Source organism: Balaenoptera physalus (genome assembly GCF_965194825.1).
Source record: "Balaenoptera physalus genome assembly, chromosome: 7".
NCBI classification, from domain to species: Eukaryota; Metazoa; Chordata; class Mammalia; order Artiodactyla; family Balaenopteridae; genus Balaenoptera; species Balaenoptera physalus.
Genome location: NC_138886.1, coordinates 73,719,200 through 73,743,381, shown reverse-complemented (window position 1 = coordinate 73,743,381; position 24,182 = coordinate 73,719,200). Strand labels below are relative to the sequence as shown.

The window sequence follows — 24,182 nt, the reverse complement described above, 5'->3', positions numbered from 1 at the left end:
TTATGTACAGTTTTATTTTCTTCCACATCCTGACTGACTTTTTTGTCTGCCATTTTCAATTCTCTTTAACGGTCTCCAGTGGTCATTGCTCACAGATTATGAAGTTTTTATGAGTGGAAGGAATTAAAAGGTTTAAAACCATTCTCAGGATAGGTTTTATAGTTGGGATTCTGGTAATGAAGGGACAAAGAACAAATAAAGAAATAGGATAACTGTCTACAGAGGCTGATGGTTTTATTTCTCATTGATATACTAATAGATTGAAAACAATTGTATAAGGTATATAGAAGGAAGTGCCTTCATAAAATCATGTAACTTGACAATAATTTAGAATGGAGGTATAATACAGCCACACATCCTCAATTTCCTTATTTATAAACTTTGTCCCATCAGTGTTTTTCTCTATCCACTATTCCATCAGTGGCATAGCTACTTCCTGAGTTAGAAAACCATAATAGATCTCTATATCATACAGAGTTTGGAGGACTTATTCATTTTTCCTGCAAAAGTTAAAGTGCAAAACTTTCAGCCCATCAATCCTTTAGCAAGCTGTCCAAGGTGACATTTCATTAGCACATTTTGTCAGTGGATAAATCGTACAGCATGCTCTGAAGGGAAGGTGGAAAACATCTAGTCCTTTTTCATTAGATCCATCTGAACTTGAACCACTGGAGATTACATACAAAAAGCATGTGAGACAGAAGCAGCGCTATCCTGTCTATAAACTGCATTAATCATTCATCCCCTTCAGAGTGTCTTAAGTCAGTGCCATATCTCTAGTTAGGCCCCAAACTGGCTATTCAATTTTGAGCTGCGTGACAGATACATTTCAAGGAAAATCAGAAACATAACGACTCCTGCCAGGCTTGATAAAGTCCTCATTCATCAATTAAGAGGTTCCAATAAGCTCAGATGGATATGGAAAAATAAGGAAACTTGCATGATAACACTTGATGATTTTCTCTGTTCTTTCTCGGGTTGATGAATTCCTGGGAATAAGGATCACAAAGGCTTACTGAAAAACCTGGATTCAGAAGGACATCCTACCATCTGAAGAAAGAGGGTTCCTTTCATATTCTGCCTAGATCAGGCTCTATCCAGAAGCAATTGATAAGGAAAAGTTTTATGGGCAACTTCATAATTCTCTCTCAGTGGTTGTAATTCACTTAAAGTTCTCACTCTCTTTTTTTTGTTTCTTGTAAGCATGAAAGTCTGTGGAAATAGGAGTTTACCCTTTATTCTCATGATTTCAATTTTGTTGGATCAAATCAGAGTGCTAGGAATATTTCCCAGTTTTAAATAGCTATAGGGTCAAAATGTTTCTGAAACATATGCTCAAATATAAATTTTTGTTCTGTAATTCCATCCAGGGAGTATTTCAAACCAAGAGTTTTTTGTGTGTATAAAGTAGGGAGAATATATCTTTATAAAATGTACAGCATTTTCATTAGGCAAATTATCAAAGTGAATGAAAACTGATTGTAAATGGAAGCTGTACCAAAAAACTAATAAGCATGATATCTGGTCAGTCCCTAAGTGTATTGTGAGAAGTAGCCAGTACCACTAAAAAATATCCAATATCACTGAGGTCAGAATTTTTAGAAGCTAATGCTAATCAATGAGAACTTCGAGAAAAGAAAATATAATTTGTATTGCTTGCTTATATGAACCCATGGAGCTAGTCAATCAACAGATATATCCAAGATCTCATTGTGCCAAAGGTAACATTTGGCATTGTTGTGAGACTGCATCATGATTAAACTTTATTTCAAATTACTTCAAAGTACTTTGTTTTCAATAAACGAATGGTTTTCAAACTGTGCTCCTAAGAGCATCATGTGGCTATTCCTCAGGTGTTTCTAGAGCAAAGAGGGCAGATTGGAGCTTGGGTGGGGTTTGTGGGGAGCCTTCCAACATCAACTGAAACAAATGTACTGCTACATATAGGACACTTCCTACTAAGGTTTCCTTTGGACAAAAATTCTGCATCTGAGAACCATTAGAAAACCACTGTAATAATTAAAATTGAGGATATCTTTTTTCTTTTACTGCCACAAGACACAATTTATTTTAAAAACACAAGCAGAAATTTCCATATCTGAATCTAAGCCAACCACTGGCTCAGAAAATTTGGATGAAATATCTTTATTGCATTGATGGAATTACTGAAATTGGTTTGATGATCAGTAGCATAGCCAACATCAACCCATTTATTAAAGTGATTAATCATGGTCTGTTATTAAGCAGACTCTCCAAATTTTTTTTTTCCCTCTTGGCATTTTGTCTTATTAAATAGAACTTAAAAGAAGTATCTTAATGATCTTTTTTGCTGTGAAAGTAAAGATTTACTCATGTTGATCTCAGTTAAGTTTCCTGGGGCCTATACCTGACATTTGTTTAGTGATTTTTACTTTTTATAAAGTGCCTTCATGACAATTTCATTTGATTTTCACAACTGTGAATTTTACATAGTGCCTAGTCAAGCTTTAAAGTCTTACTGCCCAAGTTCATCGGATGGATAAGGTGGCAGAGCTAGAACTTGATCTGGACCATCTGCCTCTCAGACCCTGGACTCTCTGTGCATAACCTTCCCATTTCTAAATGGGTCTAGCTCCAGAAGACTTATATGTGCATATGTTGTAAATAATGATATTCCATAGCCACATAGCTATGGATTGAAAACAGTGGGAGAATAGTGGCCAGAATAGAAAGCCTAGGAAGCTTCAGCCATACCCATACCCAAACTCTTTTAGTCTACTTTGTGAAGTCACTCCAAATAATAACAATAACAACATCCTCCTACGTGGACAATTTACATTTTCTTCATGTCTTGACTATTCAAATAGAAATCTCTTTCCTTGACACTCAAGGCAAAAATAGTCCCAAAACAAGATACGCACTAAATATTATAAGAAGTAGACTGGGTTTGGAAATACCTTGGAATATTTCATGTTTTTAGTCAGACTGCTGCTTTGAATTTTTTAATTTACAGTAGATAGATAGATAGGAATTAATTTGATGAGAACTGCTAGAAAAGAATCTTATGTCACTTGACGGCAGGTTATTTGTACTGATAAGGGTATTTAGGGTTTATTATTGTTGTTGTTGTTATTGTTTTGAATGGGTGCATAAATGTCCAATGGAGTCAGGTTGGTTAGTGTCAGAGGCAGTGTGCTAGTTTTGCCTGAAATTAGATGTCTTGGGTCAGGGCTCAGGTTCTGCTTGCTGTTTTAAACGACTAGGGTCACTTATAGGTTGTTTTAGGAAGGATACTACCACAGTATTTTTCCCTATTAATAAATAAATTGTTGTTTTGCCTAATTGGTATACCAAAAATAAGCACAGTGAGGCAGAAAGATTACTAGACAGGAAATCAGGACCTCTACAACCTGTTCAGTGATAGATTTTAACCAAGTTTTAATCTTGGGTTGAGCTCTGGGCCTCAGTTTCCTCACTTATAACATGAGTTGCGTGTACTCTATGCATCTAAGGTGGCTAAAACTTTAAGAGAGTCTACGTAAATAAACTGTGAAATCATGAAAAAACACAAATCCCATATTCCTTCTCTCTGCTGTCAATTCATTAAGTTTTCTTTGATTATGCCAGGCTGTTTGTTTATGACAAAATGATCACAAGAGAGCATGGACATAAAACCTTCCTCTTGCCACACTGCAAAGGTCATCACAAAGCATAAACACCAGAATGAGCAGTAAACTACTTATAAAGAAATATCCTGAGTGAGGGTATCAAAGCAAGCCTAGGAGTTAGTGAGGGGTAGAATTTACGTGTGAACGCCTAAGTTTATTTCCGAAACATCGGATATCACCATTTGCTTTTTTTGCTGGGTACGCCCCCAAATCAGAGAAGTCAGCAGTAAAATGGGCTCCCTAAGATGTGGTTTGGGACCTCACCGTAATCGTTGAAACAAGCTCAGTGCTAAGATACCAACTTGTCTCTAAAGGAAGGTAATTTTTTTAAAGCTCCTACTCTGAGGAGTGCCTGTTTTATGGCTTGAAGTTAAGTTTGGCTATTTAAACAGGTGATTTTAATTTAAATAACAAAAAGATTAAGAAAGAAAGGTACTAAACAGAGACTCCCACCCAACCTCCCTTTTTTGCAGATTGAGATTTAACTGTGCTATAATAGTGCCCATGATAAACCCACTTACTCTATGACCTAGTAGCAACACAGAAGAATGAGGAAAAACCATTTGATTGAAAAATACAGCTGATTCATTGCTGACACTTCAAACTAAAAGTCGTAAGTTATGGTATGTTAGTTAAAATATTTCATGACTTGTAATAAAACCAGTTTTGATTAAGCCAAACAGGCAAATCATTAAAAAGAGGAAATGTTTGATTGAACCCAGGGGCAGGAATACGTATGATCTCAAGGTGGGACTATGTTGGTTTTTTTAATATGTCAACATACTGGGTCACAGAATGCCCAGATTAAACATTATGTACAGGTGTGTCTGAGAGGCCATTTCTGGATGAGATCAGCATTTGAACTGGTGAACACAGTAAAGTGGACAGCAAAGTGAATAAGGGAGGACGTGTCCCATTCCTGCCTGCCTGCTTGAGATGGGACATCTCATTTTATCTTCTCTTGCCCTTGGACTGAAATTGACACTATCACCTCTCCTGCTTCTCAGGCCTTCAAACTTGGACAGGAATTACACCATCAGCTCTCCTGGGTCTCCAGCTTGCAGATGGCAGATCACAGGACTTCTCAGTCTTCATAATCACGTGAGCCAATTTTTTATAATAAACCTCTCTCAATAGATAAATGATAGATAGATAGAGATAGATGAGAAATTGGTTCTGTTTCTCTGGAGAACTCTGGCTAATACAGGGATTAAAAAATCAGTCTTAAAAATCTGGGCAAATAATCCCTCTCTCTCCTGTTGACTTCTTTCTACCAGGGGTTTATTCCTTCAGCGGGGCTTGGGGTGGGGAATGGGGCTGGAGGACAGAAAGCAGCCCTAGGAGAAGGAGATATGGTCCTAGGCGAGGTGAACTGACCAAAGCTGTCTAAAAACATTGCACACAAACACCAAAATCTCCCTGGTGATGTATCTACGAGAACAAATATATACTTGTTCCATGGACGTAATGCTGGCTCTGTCCTTATGGATCACATTTCCTAATGTGCTGGCACTGTGGGAGTGACACCAAAAGGAGCACGGCAGACTTGAACTCAGGCTGGTGGAGGAGTCAGGCTTCTAAGAAGGAAATTACAACAAAGTGGGATAAACGCTGTGAAAAAGGTAATCGCAGGGGTCCAGTGAGGCCTTAGGAGAACCAAATGAAATCAGGAGGTTGAAACAAGCTTTTCTGGAGTGATAACCCCAAGCCTTCTGGGCACTGCAAATACACCCTGTTAACAACGTAAAAAGGCCCTGCTGTTGGGTATTAAATAATTAGTCCAGCATTCCTGCCCACTGGATAGGCTTTAATGAAATCTAAACGTTTAGGCGTTAGTAAATCCATGGTAAGGAATTGCCATAGATAACTAACACTACCACTGACTGCTCAGATATTGAAAGAATTAATGTCTTAATCTGTAAACCTGGCTCATAATTCTTTAAGTTTATTTTTACTGCATCATTACACTTTGCTTATACACGTTGCAGTAAAATTGTGGCAACGCTGCAGATGCCATTCTTCTGCAATTCAGTTTTTGCCTCAATCAGGTTATTATAGCTGAGTTGGAAAAGATTTATTATAATTGTATAAATATGAATAAACTACAGTGGAGTTTTATGGAAATATCTGTATTCTCACAATAATTTACTCGAAGAACTATACATTTTACTATAATAAAAAGTTAAAAGTACAGTAAAACATTGTTTCAGTGTTCTCTTCCTTAAAGTGGGTATATTTCATGTCATATGTACATGCTGTAAATAGCACCTTCATTTCCAAATATGTACCTGCTGTTTAAACATTTTTGTTTAGTGAGTTTAGAAAACATTTAAATTGAAAGGCTGTGTTGAAGGGAAGGTTTAACCTTAAAGTGAACTTTGCACAAAATGTCAGTGAGCTACTGGGACAAGGGTTAGGAGAAGAACTGGTAAAAAAAAAAAAAAAAACACAACAATTAGTCATCTTCCAATTAGGTGCACATACTGAGAACTCATGTGTCTTACACTGTGGATGAAAAAGTACTAAAACACATGGTCTTTATTCTCATAGCAGCTTGTTATACCATTGCAGAGCCCTAATTTTAATATTCTCCTTTTATTCTGCTTTCCTAAAATATTGATACTTTGTCAGATGTTTCTCAAACAATGTATAAACACTCCTAGAAGCACATGGTAGAGTAGCAGGAGGTATCCTATACCACAGATAAAAATGGCACACAATCTTAAAACTGCACTTTACGTGAAGATTTGGCAGGGAGAGAGTTAAATAATTTAACTTGTAAATAAAATCAAAACATTACTCTTTATATACTGACAGAAAGTTCTCTTAAAACAAAACCTGAAATTTTAAAGAAATGTGGACTTAATGTACAATTCCAAACTCCCTATTGGTATTAATTTACTCTCTTCTTCTTTTCAGATAAATTTCACCAGTACAGATGGCCCCTGACTGATGATGGTTTGACTTATGATTTTTTTCTACCTTAGTGCAAAAGTGATACTCATTCAGCAGAAACTGTACTTCAAATTTGGAATTTTGATCTTTTCCCAGACTAATGATATCCGGTATGATACTCTTTGTGATGCTGGGCAGTAGCAGCAACAAGATTACGAGGCTGAACTTACTAACACACTTACAGCCATTCTGTACCAGCACGACCATTCTGTTTTTAACTTTCAGTATAGTATAGTATTCAATAAAGTCCATGATCTATTTAACACTAGGATAAAATAGGCTGTGTGTGTTAGGTGATTTTTACCCCATGTAGGCTAATGTAAGTGTTCTGAGCATGTTTAAGATAGGCTAAGCTAAGCTGCGATGTTTGCTGGGCTAGGTGTATTAACTGCATTTTTGACTTCTGATATTTTTAACTTAGGATGGGTTCATTGTAACCCCTTCTTAAGTTGATGAAGATCTGTACTTTGAAATATCCACTTTAGGTTACATTCTTTCATATGCTCAGGTTCCTGAAAGTCATAATGTGGGAAAAATTCAAGCAAATATCAGTGATGTTCTTCTGTTTACTATGTATCTATTTAAATGCTTACCTCATGCTAGTCTGTGTGCTTTGGTTAAAACATATATCCTGTCCATAAGAAAGCTTCAAATTTAGTTTCTTGACTATCTGACTTCAGGTAAGCAAGGCTGGACCCACTAGAAGAAAATCTAGCAGAATTTTTATTTAATTATGACCTTACAACAAACCCTATCACAATTTCCCTGATTCTCCTCTAGGCTTTCCTCTAGAACCTCAAAATTTCTAGTTTCCAATTTCCCACATTAAATGCCTCCCATTAAGAATATATCCAATATTTCATTTTTCACAATCACTAGCTTAATAGCTTGTGGAAACACATCAACCTTTCTACCAGAGATACTCTCCACTGGCCCAGGATCCATTAGAAAAGAGGACAATGGAGTTACTTTAAATCACCATCTATTCCTTAGCTACATGTATTCTTGGCATTCAAATCTCCTTTTATTATGTGATCTTAATGTCTTCATTGCTAATATGTTGTTGTTAAGGAATTTTGCACTGACATGCCTGAGGAATTTTGGTTTGTGATTTTCTTTTGTTTTATAATGTCTTTGTGGGTATATGGTAATAGCATTATGCTGGCTATGACTTTTGTTTTCTATTTTGTTGGTTTCTGCTCTTTATTATTTTCTTTTACCATTTTGGGTTTCTTTGCTCTATTGGAGCTTTTATAGTGAAAACTTAGATCTTTTTTCTTTTCTCATATAAAGATTAAAAGCTATAAATTTCTTGCTAAGTACTTCTTTAGCTGCATTCTGTAACTTTTGATGTTGTATTTTTATTCTCAATCACTTAAAATTATTTTAAAATTCCTTGTATGAATTCCTATTTGACCCATGGGTTATTTAGAAGTGTATAGTTTGGACAGAGGAGACAAGATGGTGGAGTAGAGTAGAGGACGTGAACTCATCTCTTCTTACGAAAATACCAAAATCACAACTAACTGCTGAACAACCATCGACAAAAAAGTGCTGGAACCTACCAATAAAGATACCCTACATTCAAAGACAAAGAAGAAGACACACACAAAGATAGATACAGCAGGAGGGGCGCAATACCTGCGGGTGGGCCACCCACAAACTAAAAACTAATTATACCACAGAAGTTCTCCCACAGGAGTGAAAGTTCTAAGCCCCATGTCAGACTCCCCAGCCTGGGGTTCTGGCAACAGGAGGAGGAGCCCCTGGAGCATTTGAAGGCCAGCAGGGTTTGAAGGCCAGTGGAGTTTGATTTCAGGAATTCCACAGGACTGGGGGAAACAGAAACTCCACTCTTGGAGAGCGCATACAAGGTCTCGTGCGCACCAGGACCCACAGAAAGTAGCAGTGCTCTCATAAGACACTCGGCCAGACCTACCTGCTAATATTGGAGGTCTCCTGCAGAGGCGGGGGTCAGTTGTGGCTCACGGTGGGGACAAAGACACTGGCAGTGGTAGTTCTGGGGAGTACTCATTGGCATAGGCCTTCCTGGAGGCCGCCATTTTCTCCCCAAGACCTGGCCCCACCCAACAGACTGTAGGCTCCAGTGCTGGGACACCTCAGGCCAAACAACCAACAGGGTGGGAACACAGCCCCACCCATCAGCATACAGGCTGCTTAAAGTCTTCCTAAATAAACAGCTGCCCAATAATAAACACACCCCCTGACCCGGCCCTGCCCACGAGAGGGATAAGACACAGCTCCACCCACCAATGGGCAGGTACCAGTCCTCCCACTAGGAAGCCTGCACAAGCCTCTTAGACAGCGTCATCCACTAGGGGCCAGACAGCAGAAGCAAGAAGAGCTATAACCCTGCAGCCTGCAGAAAGGAAACCACAATCACAGAAATGTAGGAAAAATGAGATGGCAAAGGAATATGTCCCAGATGAAGAAATAAGATAAAACCCCAGAAGAACAACTAAGTGAAGTGGAGATAGATAGGCAATCTACCTGAGAACGAATTCAGAGTAATGATAGCAAAGAAGATCCAAGATCTCAGAAAAAGGATGGAGGCACAGATTGAGAAGATATAAGAAATGTTTAATGAAGAAAGACCTAGAAGAACTAAAGAACAAACATAGATGAACAATATAATAACTGAAATGAAAAATACACTAGAAGGAGTCGACAGCAGAATAACTGAGGCAGAAGTATGGATAAGGGAGCTGGAAGACAGAATGATGGAAATCACTGCTGTGGAACAGAACAAAGAAAAAAGAATGAAAAGAAATGAGGACAGTATAAGAGACCTCTGACAGTATAAGAGAGACCTCTGGGACAACATTAAATGCACCAACATTTACATTATAGGGGTCCCAGAAGGAGAAGAGAGAGAGAAAGGACCTGAGTAAATACTGGAAGAGATAATAGCTGAAAACTTCCCTAACATGGGAAAGGAAACAGTCACCCAGGTCCAGGAAGTGCAGAGTCCCAGGAGGGATAAACCCAGGGAAGAACATGCTGAGACACAGAGTAATCAAAGTGACAAAAATTAAAGATAAAGGAAAAATGTTAAAACCAACAAGGGTAAAGCAACAAATAATGTACAAGGGAACTCCCATAAGATTATCAGCTGATTTCTCAGCAGAAACTCTGCAGACCAGAAGGGAGTGGCACAAAATATTTTTAAAGTGATGAAAGAGAAGAACCTACAACCAAAAATACTCTACCCAGCAAGGCTCTCATTCAGATTCAACAGAGAAATCAAAAGCTTTACAGAAAAGGAAAAGCTAAGAGAATTCAGCACCACCAGTTCAGCTTTGCAACAAATGCTAAAGGAACTTCTCTAGGCAGAAAAGAAAAGGCCACAACTAGAAACAAGAAATGTATGAATGGAAAAGCTCACCAGTAAAGGCAAACATACAGTAAAGGTAGGAAATCATCTGCACACAAATATGATATAAAAACCAGCAATTGTGAGAAGAGGAGAGCACAAATGCAGGATATTGGAAATGCATTTGAAATTAAAAGACCAGCAACTTAAAACATTCTTGTTTATATATAGACTGCTATATCAAAACCTCATGGTAACCACAAACCTAAAATCTGCAATAGATACACACACACAAAAAAGAAAAGGAATCCAAACACAACACTAAAGTTAGCTATCAAATCACGAGAGAAAAGAACAAAAGAGGAAGGGAAGAAAAAAGACCTACAAACACATACCCAAAACAATTAGCAGAAAGGCAATAAGAACATACCTATCAATAGTTCTCCAGGGTTGATCACATGCTGGGCCACAAAGTGAGCCTCAGTAAATTTAAGAAAATTGATATTATATCAAGCATCCTTTCTGACCAAAATACTATATTAGAAAACAACTACAAGGAAAAAACTGTAAAAAACCCCCAGAAGCACATGGAGGCTAAACAATATGCTACTAAACAACCAATGAATCACTGAAGAAATCAAAGAGTAAATAAAAAAATACCTAGAGACAAATGAACATGAGAGCACAACAATCCAAAACCTATGGGGTGCAGCAAAAGCAGTTCTAAGAGGGAAGTGTATAGAATTACAATCTTACCTCAGGAAACAAGAAAAATCTCAAACAACCTAACTTTACACCTAAAGCAACTAGAGAAAGAAGAACAAACAAAACCCAAAGTTAGTAGAAGGAACACCTCCAAACTCATTCTATGAGCCTACCATCACCCTGATATCACAACCAGAAAAAGATAACACAAAAAAGAAAATTACAGGCCAATATCATGGATGTATATAGACACAGAAATCCTCAACAAAATACTAGCAAACCAAATTCCACAATACATTAAAAGGATCATACACCATGATCAAGTGGGATTTATCCCAGGGATGCATGGATTTTTAAATATCTGCAAATCAACGACATCAGTAAATTGAAGAATAAAAACCATATGATCATCTCAATAGATGCAGAAAAAGCTTTTGACAAAATTCAACACCCATTTATGATAAAAACTCTCCAGAAAGTGGGCATAGAGGGAACCTACCTCAACATAATAAAGGCCATATATGACAAACCCACAGCAATCATCATTCTCAATGGTGAAAAACTGAAAGCATTTCCTCTGAGATTAGGAACAAGACAAGGATGTCCACTCTCACCACTTTTATTCAACATAGTTTTGGAAGTCCTAGCCACGGCAATCAGAGAAGAAAAAGAAATAAAAGAAATCCAAGTTGGAAAAGAAGTTAAACTGTCACTGTTTGCAGATGATATGACACTATACATAGAAAATCCCAAAGATGCTACCAGGAAACTACTAGAGCTCATCAATGAATTTGGTAAAGTTGCAGGATACTAAATTATATGCAGAAATCTCTTGCATTTCTATACACTAACAGTGGAAGTTCAGAAAGAGAAATTTAAGAAACCACCCTATTTACCACCACATCAAAAGGAATAAAATACCTAGGAATAAACCTACCTAAGGAGGCAAGACCTGTACTCTGAAAACTATAAGACGCTGCTGAAAGAAATCAAAGATGAGACAGACAGATCGAAAGATATACTGTTTTCTTGGATTAGAAGAATCAATATTGTCAAAATGACTATACTAACCAAGGCAATCTACAGATTCAATGCAATCCCTATCAAATTACCAATGGCATTTTTCACAGAACTAGAACAAAAAAATCTTAAAATTTGTATGGAGATGCAAAAGACCCCGAATAGACAAAGCAATCTTGAGAAAGAAAAACAGAGCTGGAGGAATCAGGCTCCCTGACTTCAGACTATGCTACAAAGCTACAGTCATCAAAACAGTAAGGTACTGGCACAGAAACAGAAATATAGATCAATGGAACAGGATAGAGAGCCCAGAAATAAACCCGCACACCTATGGTCAATTAATTTACGACAAAGGAGGCAAGACTATACAATGGAGAAAAGACAGTCTCTTCAATAAATGGTGCTGGGAAAACTGGACAGCTACACATAAAAAAAATGAAATTAGAACATTCTTTAATACCATACCCCAAAATAAACTCAAAATGAATTAAAGACCTAAATGTAAGACTGGATATTATAAAACTCTTAAAGGAAAACATAGCCAGAACACTCCCTGACATAAATCACAGCAATATCTTTTTCGATCCATCTCCTGGAGTAATGGAAATAAAAACAAAAATAAATAAATGGGACCTAATTAAACTCAAAAGCTTTTGCATAGCAAGGGAAACCATAAACACAACAAAAAGACAGCCCATAGAATGGGAGAAAATATTTGCAAACGATGTGACCAACAATGGATTAGTCTCCAAGATTTACAAACAGCTCATGTGGCTCAATATCAAGAAAACAAACAACCCAGTCAATAAATTGGCAGAAGATCTAAATAGACATTTCTCCAAAGAAGACATAGATATGGCCAAGAGGCACATGAAGAAATGCTCAATAGTGCTAATTATTAGAGAAATGCAAATCAAACTACAATGAGATATCACCTCACACCAGTCAGAATGGCTATCATCAAAATATCTACAAACAATAAATGCTGGAAAGGGTGTGGAGAAAAGGGAACCCTCCTACACTGTTGGTGAGAATGTAAATTGGTGTAGACACTATGGAGCACAGAATGGAGGTTCCTTAAAAAACTAAAAATAGAGCTATCATATGATCCAGCAATCCCACTCCTGGGCATATATTTGGAGAAAACCATGGTTTGAAAGGATACATGCACCCCAATGTTCACTGCAGCACTGTTTACAATAGTCAAGACATGGAAGCAACCTACATATCCATTGACAGATGAATGGATAAATAAGATGTTGTACATAAACTCAATGGAATATTATCCAGCCATTAAAAAGAATGCAGTAATGCCATTTGCAGCAACATGGATGGACCTGAAGATTATCATACTAAGTGAATTAAGTCAGACAGAGAAATACAACTATCATATGATATTGCTCATATGCAGAATCTAAAAAAAAAGATACAAATGAACTTATTTACCAAACAGAAACAGACTCACAGACTTAGAGGATGAACTTATGGTTACGGGGTGGGGAGGTGGAGGAGGGATAGATTGGGAGTTTGGGATTGACATGTACGCACTGCTGTATTTAAAATAGATAACCAACAAGGACCTACTGTATAGCACAGGGAACTCTGCTCAATATTCTGTAATAACCTAAATGGGAAAAGAATTTGAAAAAGAATAGATACTTGTATATGTATAACTGGATCACTTTGCTGTACACCTGAAACTAACACAACATTGTTAGTCAATGATACTCCAATATAAAGTAAAAAATAAAAAATAAATTTTTTTTTAATTAAAAAATAATTTTAATTTAAAAAAAAGACCTGTATACTTTAATTTACAAATACTTGGGGTTTTGTAAACATGTTGCCATTGAACTTAAATTTAATGGTATTATAGTTAGAAAACATACTGTGGTGTCAGTATTTAAGTTTATTTAAATTTGTTTTGTGGCTTACCATATAGTGTCTACCATGTGAATATGCCATGTGTGCTTCAGAAAGTGTATTTTGTGTAGTTGTTGAGTATAGTGTTCTATGGCTATTGGTTCACGGTGGTTAACAGAGTGGTTTAGGTCCTCTATATCATTACTGGTCTTTCTGTCTAGAGTTCTATTAATTGTGGAAAGAGAAGGTTTTCCTAGCCTGACTCTTGGATTATCTATTTCTTCATTTATTTCTGTCAAACATTTTTTCATGCATTTTGAAATTCTCTTATTAGGCAATATATATTGTCTCGTCTTTCTGACAAATTAACCATTTAATTGTTAAGAAATATCCCTCGTTTGCTTTAATAATACAATCTACTTTGTCTTGAAGTCTATTTTAGTTAATATTAATATAGCTATTCTAATCTTCTTATGCTTACAATTTCTATGCTATATTTTTCCACCCATTTATTTTCAACCTCCATGTGTCATTATGTTGAAAATGCAATCTTATAGACAGCATGTGGTTGGATTTTGCATTTTTATCCATTCTGATACTCTCTTTTTGTGTGTTCATTCTGTTAATATATAATGTAATATTAATATAATTGGATTTAGGTTTATAAACTTTTATTTATTTTATGTTTGTCTCCTCTGTTTATTGTTTCTCTTTCCTCTTTCTTATCTTATTTTTGATTACTTGGATGTTTTCAGATTTATTTATTTATCACTTGGTTTTTAAGTTACATTTCTTTGCATTAATGTTTTTGTGTTTTCACTAGAATTTACACTACGTATTGCTAACTCCTCATAGTCCATTTAGAGTTAATATTGTAGAACTTCTCATAAAAATGTAAAAGCCTTGCGATTTTGCAGGTCCATTTACCTCCAATCCACACTTCATGCAATTGCTGTCATATGTATCACATCTACACACTCTCTAAGCTCTCAAGATAGTGCTGTAAGTTTTGCTTAGAATAGTCATATGTGTTTTAAAGCAGTGAATATATAGTCTTACCATTTGCTATGTATTTCCTATTTCCAGTGGTCTTCATTCATTACAAAAGTTCGGAATTTCCATCTGCTATTTCCCTTCAGCCTGAAAAACTTATCATTTATTGAAGTGTCAGTATGCTGACAGAAAAATTATCTTTTCTTTTATCTGAAAATGTCTTTATTTACCTTGATTTTGAAGAATAATTCCACTCGCTATATGATGCTATATTGACTGTTGACTGGCCTCTGTTGTTTCTTATGAAATGTCAGTGATGTATAAACAGTATATTTGATAGCTAATTGAGTATCAGTTACCAAGTTCAGAGAAACTACTTCAAGTCAAAAAGTATCAGAGAAAGAGAAAGTGATTTAAAAAAGTGAAATGGGGGAAACTTCTAGAACAGAGGAGCAAAGACCTCCACAGACATTCTTCACATCAGAACAATTTAACTGGTGAAAATAATATATACAGAAAACAATCATTCCAAGTCTTCGGAATTGTTCTAAAGATATATAGAGACTGGAGAACCATTTATTCAAGAAAATTTACTGAATCTTGGTAAGACTAGGGAGAGTCTGTGGCATTTGGGCCACTCTTTCCCTTCACCTCTCTGTGCTGCAAGAGTTCTACTCCCAATGTGTACCACCAAGAAGACAGGGGTTCCCTTTCTTGCCAGCTCCCAGCCTGGGCCTATGGTTTCACCCCAGCAGGAGCAGGCTGCTGGCCTTTCTCATCCTCCACCAGCTCCATTTTATAGAAGCTCTAATTTCAGACAAGCGGAGCAGGCCTGGTGGACTGGGTCTCTTTTCCCTGACTCAGCCTCCACTTGTAGGGAAAAAGCTCTCCTCCAGGTGCAGGAGGCCTGTAATACTGGAGAATCTGGAACCCTCATACACTCCTGGTGGGATTTTAAAATGGTGTAGCCACTTTGGAAAACAGTCTAGTAGTTCCTCAAGAGGTTAAACAGAGAGTTATCATATGACTCAGCAAGTGTACTCCCGAGTAAATATCCAAGAGAAATGAAGACAAATATCCACACAAAACTTGTATGTCAATATTCAGAGCAGCATTATCTGCAATAGTCCCAAAGTGGAAACAACCAAAATGTCTATCAACTGATGAATGGATAAATCAAATGTGGTATATTCATGCAGTGAAATATTATTTGGCAATACAAATAGATAATACATGTTAAAACATGGAGGAACATTGAAAATATTATGCTAACTGAAAGAAGGCAGTCACAAAGGTCACATATTTTGTGATTCCATTCATATGAAACATCGAAAATAGGCAAATGTATACAGACAGAAAGTAGATTAGTGGTTGCTTAGGACTGGCAGAGGTGGGCATGGGAAAAATCAAGGTTAACTGCTAGCATGTATGGGATTTCTTTTGTGGGAACCAAAAATGTTTGTAAATTAGATTGCAGTAGTGACGGTTGTGAATAGAATAAGAAAACACTGAATTGTATACTTTAAGTGGTGAATTGTATGTATGTGAATTATATACAAATAAAACTTTAAAAAATTAACGAAAGCCCCACTCTTTTCAAACACGTAAAAGAAATGAAAAGAAGAAAGCTGGCTGACATTTTATATCCCAATCTCCAACACAGAGAGAGCCTATGATTTTTGGTACAGAATAGCAAATATTAATCAGTGAGTATTTACTGAGTGCCTATAGAGTGTCCATTTTTGTCTAAGCCCTGGAGAGGACACAGGGAAATCTAGATGAAAACCTAAAAGCTCATCCAGCTATATGTTTTATCTACGTGATTGCAAATATCCAGATGGTTAAAGCTACTTTTGCAAATATAAATGCTTAGATAAAATCATTCTCTCTTTAAGTCTCTCCCTCCATTCTGTTCTCTGTCTGTCAACATCTCACACTGACATCCAATTAACCGTGCTGCAAAATCCCACTTGGTAAGCAAGAACGTTGACTTCATTATGTTTTCATTACATTTCCAATAGTTTCTTCTGCAATGGAAATTAAGTTTATAGTATGATCAAAGATGTTAACGCACCACCTGTCCTATGTCATAATACTTAACCTTTTCAATGGAATAAAGGCTATAGTGGGAATTCTTTTAAACAACCAAGGGTAGATATGCATATTATATTGCAGATTTTGAGACACTTTTCCTGCATATTTAGCTTTTTGCCTCCTCTTTCTTTCTTTGCTTCTATTTAGTTATTTAATCTGTTGACTTTTTTCATCACAACAAATATTTAAACCAATATTGTAGTGAAAAGATTTAGCTTAAAATTTCTTATTAAAAGTTACTTAGAAAATATTGTAAAACTACTTCAGAATGTATAAAAATCGTGAACATTTCTTAAACCCCACCAAAGTAGGCTGGATATTTCCAATACTTGGAAAATGTTACACAACGAATTTGGTATACTTATTGAAACCTAGGTTAGTTATTTTCATATGTATTTCAAGATCAATTATGCCTTAAGCAGGATTCTCACTTACTATTATAGTTACTTCTTTCCTGTAAGAAATGGTTTTGAATGCAAAGGATTTCTGGGTCTGGTATATTAAAGAGAAAATAATGGTCACTGTGGATAAACTAGATGGGGACAATATTTCCTAGGGTTATGGTAATCATTAGATGAGTTAATGCTTGTGAATTCCTTAGCACAGTGCCTCGAACATAGTTACTGCTCAATGAATGTTGGTTAGGCTTTACACACTTTATATTAATCAATTGTTTATATTGTATTTAGCAAATATTTCTAATATTTATAAATAGTTGATGAAGTTGGGCTTCCCAGAGTTGCAAACCCTCCTGGAGTTGGCAGATGTCTTGCTTTTGTTCCACCACTCTCCCTCCTTGCACCTATTAACAGACACACTAATGGATCACAGCACTTTGACTTTAAGTATGTATCTTAAAATCAAGATGTTGTATCAATATCTTTCTCAACGCTGCTAGTAGTAGCACTAATGATGGATTTAATTTGACACATGAGATGAAAATTACGTGTCATTCCCACTTTAAGTTGTAAGTAGACACTGTCAAGCAATGTGGCAATCTGGGGTTGCAGGGGATTTGTTGATGGAAGAACTTGCATGGTGCCTCTAACTTTTTCTTATCTGAAACTATTTCCACAGTTTTAGGAAACTTTCTGCTTAAAAAATATTCTCACAGTGACCCCTGTGGACCACTTCCTTCTCCTTTTTACCTTTGACCTGAGAGATCAAGAACCAAATTCACTCATGGTTGAACTGAGAACCTGAAGGATGGAAAAAAATAAAATAGACTAAGGCATCTTTAAATTATTTTGATAACTTGTTAAACCTCATTTGTTCTGATGTCTGGAAGAAGACATGGCTCTTCTCATTGTTTACTGAGGGTGCAATTACTATAAAATGGATCTAACCTCAAAGTGTTATGGCAGATATGGGGTTTCCAATTCTATATCCTGGCCTAAAAAGTTCTGATATTTGGCAAACAAGACAAAACAAAGAAACTCTGAAATAAGAGGTAGCATCCAAAATGCTAACTGGAAGTGGCTCTCCCAAATCCATCTACAATAAAATTAAAATATACCCACATCCTTAAAAAATCTAAAGTATTCAGGTATCTCTAATTCAGGCCTGACCAAGTAGATAGTAGATTATGGGGCATAAGGTTTCATAGGTACAAGATGATAAGGAATATCAAAAGCCTCATATTCAGTAGGATATTTTCCTTATTATTATTAACTGTATAAACCAATGTTAACTTTCCTAAAGTTTATAAATGAAAGTAAAAAAAGAAACATCTGAGGGAATGTTACTCGTGTGAATGTGTGTGTGTGTGTGCATGTGAGAGAGAGACAGAGAGAGAGGGAGAGAAATACAATCATAGCATCCAAAAATAAAGATATTGCTTAATATGGTATATGTTGATAATTCCCACCTCTTCCTCTGTCCATTCTTTCTCATCACCTTACCTTTGCTTACCATAAATAACTATTTGTAATATTTTCTTGGATTTCTCTTCAAGATTATTTATTCTTATACAAGCAAACATGAAATATTTCCCACTGATTTTACATAAATGGTCACTTATTACATAATTTTCTGGACATTATTTTTCACAAAACAATATACCCTGGAAATCTCTTTTCTTTTTCCTATATAGGAATTAAAAATATCCTAATTCTTAATTAAAAAAAAAAACTGCATCACAGTTCGTGATGTGGATGTACATGATGCACATACTGTCACCAAATTTCTAATGATGGACATAAATCCAAAAAGTACCGAACTAGCTATTGGAGTATTAGACACACTATCAAAAATGAATTCCAACAGATTTCTGGTTTCAACTGTGACATATAAAAAGCTTAAAAATCACCACTTCCATCCTTAAAACAATAAAAAGCTGAACAAACTGAAAATCAATGGATCTCTAAGAAAATTGATATCATAGGGCAAACTCCCACCCAGAAATCTGGAAAGATAGATAGGCAAATACAGAGAAACAGAGCCAAGATAAGTTTACTTGAAGCAGAAGCTTCTGGAGACATAAACTGGTAGAAACATATGGTAATTTTCACTAATTGCTGGGGGCTGAGTATAGACTGGCTTGAAAGTGAGAAACTCCTAAGGCCCAGTCTTAGAGGAAACCCCACACTTTTATGAGTTTTAACTCAAAGAACTCTACCAGGTTCTCACAGTGAAGAGTCAAGGAAACTCCACTTGCATTTCTGACAGGGTAAGAAAAAAGTGATCATTTGCAATATGCCCAGAGAGATATCAAAAACAAAGGACTCCCTCCAAGAGAAAAGACTTTACCATAAAAGACTTTACCCAACCTAAGAGAAGGGCAGTTACCCAAATCCAGCCCCCTCTGTCCTTTCTCTCTCATCTAAGATGGTGAAGGGTAAAGCTAAGAAACATTTGTGAAAGATGTAGGCCCACTAAAAGATAAAGATTGAATTACAAAATTAGATTATGCTTCCCCTCCCCCAACCTTACCACCATATCATCAGGGCTCCAGTATAATAGCAATGGATTACAGATGAAGGAGCTGCAAGAAAGAAACTCTACTTAAGAGACTGCTCTTATGACAACCCAAAGATAACAGGAGACAAAGACAAAGACACTAGAGGAAGCCTCTATCGTCCACAAGACAGAAAATATCAGAGCCAGACTCCTAGACAGATTAACATAAATCTTAACACTGATGGTCTATTTATCTCAGTTCCTATTACCCAATGCATTATATCTTGCTTTTTTTAATAAATAAAACCCAAACAGAATAAATACAAAACAAACAAACAAAAAAACCTGCACTAAGGCATATCCTACTCAAAATACAGAAAACCAAAGACAAAGAGAAAATCTTGAATGTAGCCAGAGGAATAAAACACCCTACCTACAGAGGAACAAAGAAAAGAGTTATAGTGGACTTCTCATCAGAAACCATGCAAGCAAGAAGAAATTGGAGTGAAATACTTACTTTAAGTGTGGAAAGAAAAAACAAAACCCACTACACTCAAATTCTACAGTGAAATCAACCTTCAAAAGTGAAAGAGAAATAAAGACTTTCTCAGACAAACAAAAATTGAGGAAATTCATCATCAACACATGATCTGTAAACATGTTAAACGAAATTCTACAAGAAGACGGAAAATGATATAGAAACTTATATCTACATAAAAGAAGGAAGTACACCAGAGAAGGAATAAATGAAGGTAAAAATAAAATCTTTTATTTTTCTTTTTCTTAATTGATCTAAGAGATTTTTCAAAGTAATTATTTTTTACAGAGTAATAACAGCAAGATGTATTGTGTGATTTTAGTATATGAATAAGGGAAATAAATGACAGCAATATTATAAGGGGAAGAAGGGAAGAATTGGGAATAATACTCTTTTACAAATACCTGGATATTTGTGAAATAATATAATGTTATTTGAAAGTGTCCTCAGATTCATTTAAAATATATTGTAAACCCTTAGGACACTGCTAAAAATTTTTGTTAAGAAGTGTTATTGCTGGGCTTCCCTGGTGGCACAGTGGTTGAGAATCTGCCTGCTAATGCAGGGGACATGGGTTCGAGCCCTGGTCTGGGAAGATCCCACATGCCGCGGAGCAACTAGGCCCCTGAGCCACAACTACTGAGCCTGCACGTCTGAAGCCTGTGCTCCGCAATAGAAGAGGCCATGATAGTGAGAGGCCCGTGCACCGTGATGAAGAGTGGCCCCCGCTTGCCACAACTAGAGAAAGCCCTCGCACAGAAACGAAGACCCAACACAGCCAAAAATAAATAAATAAATAAAATTTAAAAACTGACCCAAGGGCAAAAAAAAAAAAAAAAAGAAGTGTAATTGCTATGCTTAGAGAGGAGAGAAAATGGAATCATATACAATGGTCAACCAAAATCAGAGAAGGCAGTGAAAGACAAGAAAATATAAAAATAAACCAAGAGCAATTGCACTGATTAGACAATAGTCACAAACATAGTAGATGTTAATCCAGGTATATAAATAATCACTTTAAATGTGAAGGATCCAAATGCACCAATTAAAAGATGGGGTTTGTCAGATTGAAAAAAAATTAAAAGACACTTTTAGGTCAAAATTAAAAGGATGGAGAAAGATATATCATGCTAATAAAAATCAAAAGAAATTGAAGGAAGCTGTATTAATTCCAGACAGGGCACATTTCAGAACATGGAAAATTATCAGAAATAAAGAGGGGTATTACATAATAATAAAGGGCTCAATTCTCCAAGAAGACATAACAATCCTTAACACGCATGTGCCTAATAACAGAAACCTGAAATACAAGAGACAACAACTGATGCAACTGCAAGGAGAAGTAGACAAATCTGCTACTATGGTTGGATACTTTCACACCCTTATTTCAGTAGTTGATAGATGCAGCAGGTAGAAAATATGAAAGGACACACTTGACCCAAAAATCGCTATCAATCAACTTGATGTAATAGAGTACTCAATCCAAAAACAATAGAATATACATTCCTCTCAAGCTCACATGGAATATCCTACAAGACAAACCATATTCTAAGTCAAGAAAAAAATATCTTAACAAATTTAAAAACAGAAATCATACAAAGTATTTTTTTCAAGCCATAATGGAATTAAACTAGAAATCAAAACCAGAAAGATAGTAAGAAAAACCCCCAACATTTTGAGATTAGACAACATACTTCTAAATAACATGTGAGTCAAAGAAGAAGTCCCAAGAGAATTTTTTTAATTTAATTAAATGAAAATGGAAATAGAACTCATCAAAAGTTGTAGAATGCAGCAAAAAACAGTTATTAGAAGGAAATTTATAGCATTACATTTATTGGAAAAGATGAAATATCTAAAACCAACAACTTAAGCTCCTATCTTAGAACATGAAAGAAAAAGAAAATTAAGCCTGCAGCAAACAGAGAAATTGTACAAATTGGAGAAGAAATAAATAAAATTGAAAATAGGAATACACTGTACAGAAAGTCAATAAAATCAAAATCAAGTTCTTTGAAAAGATAAATAAAATTAATAATACTCTATCCAGACTAGCCAAGAAAAAAAGTAATGTTACTAAAATAAAAGAATCAAGGCAAAGATTTCACACCTTTCTCAAAAGTTAACTAGAAATACATCATCAACTTAATTAAAAAATATATACAACTTTTAGAAAATAACACAGGAGAATATCTAGGTAACCTTCAGTTTGGTGATTCATTTTCAGGTACAACATAAAACATAAAATTCATGAAAGAAAAAATGATAAGTTGGCCTTTGTTAAAATTAAAACCTTCTGCTATGCAAAGGCACTGTTAAAAGAATGAATGGACAAGGCGCAGACTGGGAGAAAATATTTGCTACTATTTAGTTGATAAAGAATTTGGTATCCAATATATACAAAGAATTTTTAAAACTTAATAATAAGGAAACAAATAACCCAACTTAAAAAAAAGTGTAAGATCTGACTAGACACTTCAGTAAAGAAGATATACGGATGGTAAATAAGCTTATGAAAAGATGCTTAGCATCAGTTGTTATTAGGGAGCTGCAAATTGAGACAAAATGAGATACCACTACATACCTATTAGGATGGCTAAAATCTAAAACCTGTCAATACCAAATGGTGACAAGAATGTAGAGCAGCAAGAACTTTCATTTTTCATTCATTACTAGTGGAAATACAAAATGGTACAGCCACTTTGGAAGACAATTTGCTAGTTTCTTACAAAACCAGATGTAATCCTATCATATGATCCAGCAGTTGTAATCTTAGGTATTTATCCAACTTATTGGAAAACTTATATATACAAAAAAACCTGATCACAAATTTTTATAGGAGACTTAATCATAATTGCTTAAATTGAAACAACCAAGATGTCCTTCAATAGGTGAATGCATCAACACTATGGTATATCCATGCAATGGAACATTTTTCTGATCAAAAGCAATGATATATCAAGTCATGAAAAGATATAGAAGAACTTGAAATGCATATTGGTAGTTTAAAGAAGATAGTCTGAAAAGGCTGTACACTACATGATTCCAAATATTTGACATTCTGGAAAAGGCAAAACTATAGAGGCAATGAAAAATATCAGCGCTGCCCAGAGGTTGGCAGGGGTCGGGGGAGTAGTTGAAGCATGAAAATATTTTAAGGCAGTGAGAGTATTTTTTATGATACTGTCATGGTGGACACATGTGATAGTCGTCAAAATCCATGGAACTGTACACTGGATAGAAACAAGCCAGGACTAAACTGTGGGATCCCAATATTGACCCCTTCTGATGATTCTGATCCCAAAACTACAACTTAAGAAAGTTCAATAGAAAGCCAGCTTAAATGAGAAGGTTAAAAACTACAGAGGGCACATAGCAAGGATGAATTCTAAGCAGTCCTTATCTTTGTTAAATTTTATATCACAGTGATTTGATGCCACTGTTTCAGTTATTTGAATGATATTGTTCTATAGAGGAAAAAATAAGCATTTTTTTCCTCTTTATAAGACATGGTTTTATTATTTCCAAAAGCATGTATTGCTACGTCTAATTACTGCCAGAAGAAGGACTATAGATCACTGATTACAAAACTAATCATGATTTTTTGGCAACCATTCCCCAAATGTTGGCTGCTTTAGGCTAATAATCTTTATATTTATAGAGCAAACAGAAGAATAAAAAAGCACAGTAGGCTGGGACAAAGAGACATATGCACTTGATTGACCCTTGAGGATGTAACTCTAACACAGTATAACAAATGGGTCTCATAATAATAATCATAGAACGTGCAATTAAAAATTGGAAGGCAGCTAAGGAAATATATAACCCAAGCACTGACAAATAACAATCACCTTATATCCCCAACACAAGAGCTGTGTTAAACAGAATTTTGAGGCCCTGTCCCAGAAGGAAGGAGCTTTGTAGTGGATCAGATATTTCTATTAGAGGCCCTGGAGTGAGCAGCAGTGCCACGGGTTTCCATCATGCCCTGCTTGATATCACCTAATATCTCATTTTACTAATTAGGAAACTGTACAGACTGACTATGTTTCTTCCCTAAATTCAGAGAGCTACTAGAATCCCCTTTCTACAGAATCTCGTGGTGGTTATTTTAGATTCAGCTGACAAATACTGA

The 24,182-nt window shown here is 35.8% G+C and overlaps 1 long non-coding RNA gene across 2 annotated transcripts in view; it reads left to right on the top strand.

Annotated features, from left to right (window-relative positions):
• LOC309664781 overlaps nucleotides 1–9,414 on the top strand; it is a 630,188-nt gene extending 620,774 nt beyond the window's left edge. The window contains exons 3-4 of one of the 2 annotated variants that reach the window (XR_014266039.1): nucleotides 4,655–4,748; nucleotides 6,567–9,414. This is a non-coding gene — a long non-coding RNA (uncharacterized lncRNA). Of the gene's footprint in view, nucleotides 1–4,654 lie in introns of both variants that reach the window. The other variant, XR_014266040.1, reaches the window with a different exon arrangement.
• Nucleotides 9,415–24,182: the final 14,768 nt, after the last annotated feature.